Here is an 8,171-nt window from a genome sequence, read left to right as displayed (position 1 = left end):
GAGTCCTGAATGATGCAGCGTATTCCAGAAACCAAGCCAGTCACACCAAACTCAGGGCCCTGGCAGTGCTTAGCCTGGAAGGCAGGGGCCGGGATGTGTCGGGGGGAGGCAGGTGGGGCAGGTGGGAGCAGCAAGAGTTTATCCCCCAGCGTGTGTACAATCTGAGAAGTGTCGACAAAGTACAAAGCAGTAAGACAGACGAAATGACAAAGCAGATTGAGGCCAAGAACAGGAGAATACCAGTGACCCAGATGTCAATCACATTTCAGGCCTGAGGCTCCCGGTGGCCCCAGGGAAGAGGGAAACATCCTAAGTCCACATCCAACCCATCTGGGGGTCTCCTTGGATGCACTGACACATTAATACCAGTTTCTTATCTTGATCTTGAGTTTAAGGCCCCCATTCCGCCCCAGGAATGGGCCCTGCAGGCTCCTGTCTACTAACTCGGCCCCTAGTAGCCCCTCTGTACCCCTCTTCACCCTCGGGGGCCTGAACCTCCCCTGCTGGCCAGCACACCATGCCCTGCAGAGTGGCAGGGGAGGCTCTGGACGAGCACTGATGGCTGTGCTCTGTCCCCTGCAGATCTGAGGCCCCACCTTTGTTGCAGCAAAAAATTAAAAAAATAAAAAAAAAGAAATGAGTAAACGGCCTTGGGCACGTACCAGCCAAACAGGCCTGAAAGAGTTAAGCAATCTCAGTTATTCTTTAGCTGTTACTACTAACACTTGTAGCTAGACTTGTCCTTCACAAAGCTAATTCCTTTCTGATTCCATAGGAATTATACTCTGCACCTGGCATCCTTCTCCCCCTACACTTCCTTGTAGGATTCTGCATCTCAAAAGGAAGGTCACAGCGACAACTTCTGGGACACCAGACTGGGTCGCTGAGCTGCCTGACGCCAGCTTTTGGCTGAAAATTTGCAGAAGAAAAAAAAAAATACAAGACCTTCATTGCTTTGAGACTTATCACCTACCCATAGACCATGAGCCCTGGAATATAAAACTCTCTCCCTTCCCAGGAAAAGGGGGGCACAGTTCTCAAGGTGCTAGCCTGCTGCGTTCCCCCTTTGCCGGGCAAAGAATAAGAAAAGCTATCTTTCCCGTTCCTCCAAAACTCTGTCTCCGTATTTCTTTTCAGCATCGGTGCCCAGAGAGCCAGGATTCTTGGCATCACCTCTATGTTCCTTCCATCTCAGCACCCTTGAGGCCAAGCAGATCCCAATGGAGCTGGGGGTGCAGGTGAGCCCCCATTCCCGAGAAGGCCAGTGGGGGCTCTGGGAGGGCTGGGCCTTGCCTGCCCTGATGCAGGGCACCTCTCCCACCCTGCAGCATGTGGGTCATGGCTACCACCCCCCATCCCAGTGAACACACGAGGTGGAGGCTTGGAATCTTGCTGCAGCGCACACCTGGCCAGGTGCCCAGCTTGAGCCCCCTGTCCCCACCAGTCGTCCCTGGGTTTCCCAGGCCTGGGGGCATTCACCTGTCTCCTCCCATGCCCCTTGCTAAAGAACAGACAGCTTGGGAGGGTCTCTTAGGAAAGGCCCCATTCCCGGAAAATTCCAGTGAGAGGAGGAGGGAGGGGAGAGAAGGGGGGAGGTGGGTGGGCACCGTCCAGGTTCTCTGCACACCCAGGGTGGGTCCTGGACCAAGACATCCTCCCCAGGAAAAAGTGGGCCACGTGCTTACACCTGCTGCCCCCTCCCAGAGTCCCCAGCTCCCCACAAGCTCTCCCTGCCCACCCCATGTAGCCAAATCTCCCCCTCCCCCTGCCCTTACCTGTAGGGGCTGCAAGGGGCTTAGCAGGGTTTGTGGGGTGAGGTGGACGTGGCAGTGAGGTGGGGGCCACGCAGTGGGTGCTCTCCTGTGCCCGTGTCTCTATGAGGCCAATGCAGGGCGGGGGTGGAGTTGCTGTTCCCTGGGGACCCCTGCCCTCCACGCCCCACTGGCCCCTTGGAGCCCTCGCTGAGGCCTCACATCCAGGGTGTGTGGGTCTTGCCTCCTGGGGCATGGCATCAGGCACACACCCCTCAGAGGGGGAATCCAGACCCCTCAGCCAGGTCAGGACCTGCCCACGAGACCCCAGCTAGCACCCCAACCTCGCTGCCAGCTCAGGCAGCCTTCCTGCATCCATCACAGGTGGGCACGTGGGCTCACGTTGATCCTGCACACCTCCCCCCCTCCCTATAATCACTCGTGCACCAGGACCACCTCCCGGCCACACCTCTGGTGGAGGAGGCTCCTGGCTTCCAGCTGCCTGCTGCCCATACTGGCACATTGTGGGGCACACAGGGTCCATCCCAGCTCTGCCCAGCCACCGTGGGCTGGGGGGAGGGGCCAGGACGAGGAGAGGGGTGGGGGGCGCTGGGAGGCTGAGGGCAGAAATGGAGGTCCCCCCCGCCCCATCAGACCCCAGTCCCAGCCCTGACTCGCCCCAGCCCTGGGGAGTAATCTTGGTGCAGGGCAGCCAACTCTGAACCCGGGCAGCCTCGGTATTTCACACTGACACATAGTTTTGGGGTGAGACCAGGCTCTGGGCTTTCAATCACGCTGCGGGATACCTCGAGCCACAAAGGGCAAAGGCAGGTGGATGCTCCCAGCTCCTGCGGGTCCCGGGTCCCATGTGGCCTGGTTCCTCAGCTGTGAAACAGGAATAAGAGAATTTTGTATAAAAGATGACCCAGTGGTGAGCTCGCCAAGGGGGCCACCTGAGGGCCAGGGAATTTGCACATGGAAGAAGGGCAGAGAGGGGCTGGAACACTGGACCGGAGTCCCCAGGCCGCCTACCGCCCCAGCTGCCTCCTGGCTCTGACCCTGCTCACCACTCAGGCCTGCAGGCCTTGGTCTCCGCAACTCCAGGAGGGGAAAGGTGGCAGGACAGAGCCATCCAGCCTGGGGGCCCGCTCTGGGCAGCTCAGGGGATGGGGCTCTCCTCTGGGCCCTCACAGGGTCCCAGGAGAACTGGCCCCCACCCCCTGTGTGGGGCTGGGCCCTCGGCCGGCCTGGAAAAGGCAGGAGTCTGGAGTGCCTGGCTGCTGGCCATTGGCAGCCTCTCGGGCTTCCTGCTCAGAGCGTCATCTGTCTGGAATTCCAATGGAAAAAACCCTGCTCTTGCAAGTGGGCCCTGTGGCTCTCAGATTCCCGGTTTGGTGGTTTGCAGATGTATGGGACCCAGGCTAGATTCTGGTCATCCCCACCCCCTGCCTGGGATGGGGGGCTCCCACCTTCTGCTGACTGAGCCCCCTCCTTTCTCTTGCATGCTGGGTGTGTGAGTGAAGGTGCCGATGAGCTGAGGGCTTTCTGCAGAGCAAGAAGGCTGGCCCTCCAGGTGACCTGGATCAGGAAGACCAGTCCGCTGGGCGTGTTCAGGTGTGGAACCAGGTAAGAGTTCAGGTCTCTGCACCCCTGAACTAGGCCACCCTACCAGGCAGGGCCACTGTCACTGTGTCACCCATGGCCCCAGGCACTGCCCCCCAGAGCTCCATTTGGTGAGGACAGTCTACAAGAGCAGAGAGCTCCCTAGGCAGGTAAAAGTGATGTGTCTACTGGTTGTAGGTGCAACTCAATTCCCAAAGAATGACTTCCTGGAAAAACTAGTAGAGGAAACTTTGGACTGTGTGTGTATCTTTGTTGATGAGTAATTTACACAAAGTGCAGCACCCCTGGGCATGCAGCCTGGTGACACGCACTCTGTGCGCTGGTGCATCTCCTTGTGGAACTGGGCTCTCCCTGCCTCCACCCCTGGGGACCCACAGAAGGTGGCAGGGAGGGGCGCAAGGCACAGGTCTCTGGACTGGGCCAGGCCACTCTCCTGGGCCTGTAAAAACCCACAGGTCAGCAGCCAAATCCCGGCCAAGCCTGAGCCTCTTGGAAACTGAGTGGCCTGCGAAGCAGGAATGCGCTGCACCTGGTAAGTCCATCATCCATCATCCGATCCTCCGCACTAGGCTCCTGGATCCCTGCGCCTTCTGTGAGCTTGGCTGTGAACTCGGCTGTGAACTCACCCGCCTCTGGCTCCTTCCCCACCTTCCACCAACCCCCTCCACCACCTCCAGGAAGACGGTAGACAGAATAAGAGGGGTCAGCGGGTCCCTGGTGGAGGGACAGTTTGTCCATTCATTCATTCATTCCCCACTGGGTGCTGGCCGCCTGGTCACAGGCCCCACAGCCTGCATGACCCCTGTCCCCACTCCTTGTTTTTGCTATAGGAACCGAAGGGAGTGGGCTGGAGAAACTCAGGGAAGAGGGTGCAGGGGGTGGGGTTGGGGCCGGGGACATGCCCCAGGCCTGGCACACGGCTCCCTCCCGATGCAGCTGGGCACCCAGTCCCCATGGCTCTTTGCCCAGGGTCTTCCAGAGGAGCTCCATGCACCACCCCCAGCAAAGGCCTCCCTGCCCAGCCCGCACTCCACTAACCCAGCTTCAAGGGAGACCCCCCACCCCGGAACCAAGTCCAAATTCACAAAAACCTTCCATCTGAGCACAGTGTCTCACAAAGGGATCCCAGTAGCCGTCTATGAAAAGAAATTGGTTCCCCCAGTGCAGTGTGGGGGTGGCCCTGGGGCAGTGGTTGGGACTGAAGTGAGGGCAACAGTGCCTCAAAAGAAAGCCATAAGGGGCACCGTGGGCTGAGCCTGGCCTTGGCATTTTGCCTCTTCCCCTGCAAGTCTGGGCGTTGGGTGGATGGCACTGAAATGTCGAGACCTCGTCCATCACCCTAAGTGACCCTCAGCCCGAGTGCTCATCCGTCAGACAGCCGACAGCCCTCCCGTCCCCACTATGGCCACCACTGCCTTGGAGGCCAGGGCTGGACTCAGACAGAAGGCGCACTCAGCTCCTGGCATCCAGGGCTGTAGCAGGAGCGCCAGCTGCTCTTCCTGGTCCTCCCGTCATTTCCCACCCCTCCCCCTCCTTTCTCGCCCCCATCCCTCCCCTTTTCTCCTTCCTCCTCCCTTCTCCACTCCCCCGACTGGCTCCTCAGGCCAGGAAGGCGGTAGCCCCAGGTGAGGCCTCCAGGTTTCAGGAGCTCGGTCTGGAGCTGATGCTTGCAGAGTGGACAGGGACACTGCCACGATTTTCTCAAGTGGTGGCCTGTGTCCCCCTCCCTTCCTGGTTATGTGTAAAGTAGCTCTGTGCACAGCTCTGGTGGTCCCCTGCTCAGGAGGAGCAGATGCTATCATCCAGGGCGTCCAGTGCAGGCTGTTGGGGGACTGGGGGCCCTGACAATGGGAGAAGGATGCCCAGGCAGAGGCCCACGCCCACGCTGGCACCTGTAGGGGCCTGAGATTCTGGGGCAGGCAGGGAAGGGACGGGATGCAGGCAGCGGAGCAGCCCACGCTGGTGCCGACAGCACCTGTGCCCACCCCGGGGGGGCCCTGCAGGACCAGGCCCCTCACCACAGGCCCAAGAGCATCTCAGGCTCCAACTGTGGTTGGGGAGTGTGGGAGTTAAGGTCAAAGGGCCCCAGCGCCCGGGGGTGAACATCCACCCGGGGCTTCCCTGGCTCTGTTCCCGATGACCTGCCCCCCACGGCATCCACACTGCCAGATCTCCAGCAAAGCCCTGTGGCCTTAAGCGTCGGATACCATGAGGGAATCTGCAGAGTGAACCCCGGGTTCTGAGCCCTCCTCCCTGCCTTTGAACTGTTGGAAAAGAGTCAGCATGCGGAGCAGCCCCAGCCTCCCAGCAGGATGTGAGAGCAGCCAGACCTGTGGACACGCCTGGTCAGTGCCTTCCTGGAGACAGGGGACGGGAGACCTGGTCGGTGCCTTCCCCAGGTCACAGGGGGTGGTGGTGACCTGGTCAGTGCCTTTCTGGGGACAGGGGAAGCTGGCCGAAAGGGTTCTGATGACCTATAGAAGCAAGACGATCCAGAGTGAACATGGCCGTGAGGATGTCCCTTTCTCTCAAGGGGCCCTGCCGGCTGCCCCTCCCTCAGTACGTGTTGCCAGGTGGGGAAGCTCCAGGTGGCTGGGACAGAACTGGAGGTGAGGAAACCTGCACTCACTCCCATTGGAGGCCAAGGTGATGAGGATGGGAAGAGGGGTGCCCCTGCCCCCCACATCCTGCGGGCAGCACTGCCCTCCCCGCCCCTGCCCATCTGAGCAAGGCCTATGGCCCTGGCCCCACAGGCGCGTGACTCTGAGAGACGGTCACCATCGGAGCTGCCCATTCTTAATCCGAGTTTACCCAGAACAGCTGCTCTTTCGTCGTAAAACAGTGCCTGCCCCGAGGGAGGGCAGCGTGGGCAGGACGGAGAGGCCAGGAGGACATGAGGACAGGAGCCCTCACGCAGGGCAGCTGGAAGGAGTGGCAGATGCACAGCCCTCCGGGAACAGTCCAGAGGTTCCAGAGCAGCGCCTCCACACAGACGCGCACACGGGCGTCCACGGCGGCCCTGTTCATTTGGAGAAAATGTGGCAGCAGCTCAGATGCCCAAAACCGACACGTGTTCATCCAACGGGGCATATTCAGCTCTGCCCAAGCTGTGCAGCCGGGCGTCTGTTCCCGGAATGTGGTGGGTGAGGCTCCTCCACGCGGTGGGAGGCCTTCCAGCAAAACTGGAGGTTTCCGGGAAAGAAAGAATTCTACCCCAAGGCTGCAGCATCTTCTCCTGCCTGAGTTTCCAGCCCACCACCCCATCGATGGACCTCAGACGTGCCAGCCCCTTAATCGCTGAACCAGTTCCTTCATAGAACCTCCCATTATTTATGTCTGTTCTCACTGATCAGTTTCTCTGGAGCTCCCTGCCTGACAGATGTCTTGAGACTGGATTGTGAGGATGGTTGCACAACTCTGTCTTTTCACTGAAAATCATTACTTGCACTTTAAGCGGGTGAGTTTGATGGTGTGAGACTGTCCCCAGTAAAGCTGTAGCATTTGAACAGGAGCCCTCACCTGCTAGAGCCGGTTCTAGACATGCCCCGGTTGGCCCCTCACCCCAGGACCCTCTGCTGTCCAGCTTGCCGAGGGCTGGGCACCATTCCTGATGGGCTGATAACTGTGGGTCTTGAGCCAGACTAGGCCTCCATAAATCACCCGTCCCTGACTGGTTGGTCCCGGGGGCCCGGGGTGAGGGGAGAGGGAGAGGCTGTGGGTGGTGGACCCAGGGAGGTCGGCCAAGCCACAGTAGGCCAGCAGGAGTCTCCTTGTGGCTGTGTGTGTGGGTACACAGGCGTGAGAGCCTGCCTAAATTTTTAAACACTCTGAAACACTCAGGGTGTCATCATGAGGCTCCCCAGAGGCTGGGCACTTCCAAGCGGAAGATGGGAGGACAGCCCCTGCCGCTGTCCCAGGCCTGGTGGTGGAGGCTCGCCCAGCCCACCTGGGAGCATTAACCAGGGTACTCAGGTCTTAAGTTTGGAGCCAAAAATGTAACTTTTTCAGCATCACTCCGAGAAACAGCACACAGAGCACCTTCACACATACAGATGAATGGGGGCCGCAGGGCCATTTCTGGGGGTCTCAGTTTTCTAAGTTTGGGGGCTTCTCAACACATCCTGGAATCAGGATTTGGGAAGCAGAGACCCAGGGTCTTGGTCAAGGTACAAACTTTGGGCTGTTTACTTCCAAAAACATTTGGGGTCCCAAGTTGCACTGGTGGCCTTGGACCCCATACTTAGGGGCCAGTGGGGAGGGAGGTGGAGATCTACACCTGCCCACACGTTAGGATCCTGTCAGGGTCTTGAAAGGGGTCCAGGAGGGCCTGGCCGGTGGTGAGTCTGATGTGTAGCCAAGGCGAGGCCCAGCTGTGGGGTGTGAGCTGGGGCCGCGATGTGGAGTGTACAGGCCGCTGGACGGTTGGGTAGGGGTGGGGAGAGGTCCAACATCTCTCCCTGTGGGCGGGCTCTTTGCAGGCAGGGTCCAGTGGCCTTGACGTCCACAGGAGGCCCAGCTCGGATGCTGCACACAAGAGGCATGAGATAAACCCCTACGTGTGTTGTATGATCCACCCCCCACCTGACCCCCCCACCCCCACCCCAGGTCTGCGGAGGGAGAGGCAGGTGAGCTGCTGAAGGGAGAGGAATTCTGGCTCATGGTTTCAGTTTAGGTGCCGAGTTCCTGCCCTGGAGTGATGCCCCAGCTGCCCCTCCTCCCTGAGCAGCTTGAGGCTGGTGGCTCCCTGCCCCGCCCCAGGGTCTCAGGCCCCACATCCAGGGCCCGGCTCAGGCCTGA

Source organism: Leucopleurus acutus (assembly GCF_964270905.1).
Source record: "Leucopleurus acutus genome assembly, chromosome: 19".
NCBI classification, from domain to species: Eukaryota; Metazoa; Chordata; class Mammalia; order Artiodactyla; family Delphinidae; genus Leucopleurus; species Leucopleurus acutus.
Note: the sequence above shows the minus strand (reverse complement) of the source record.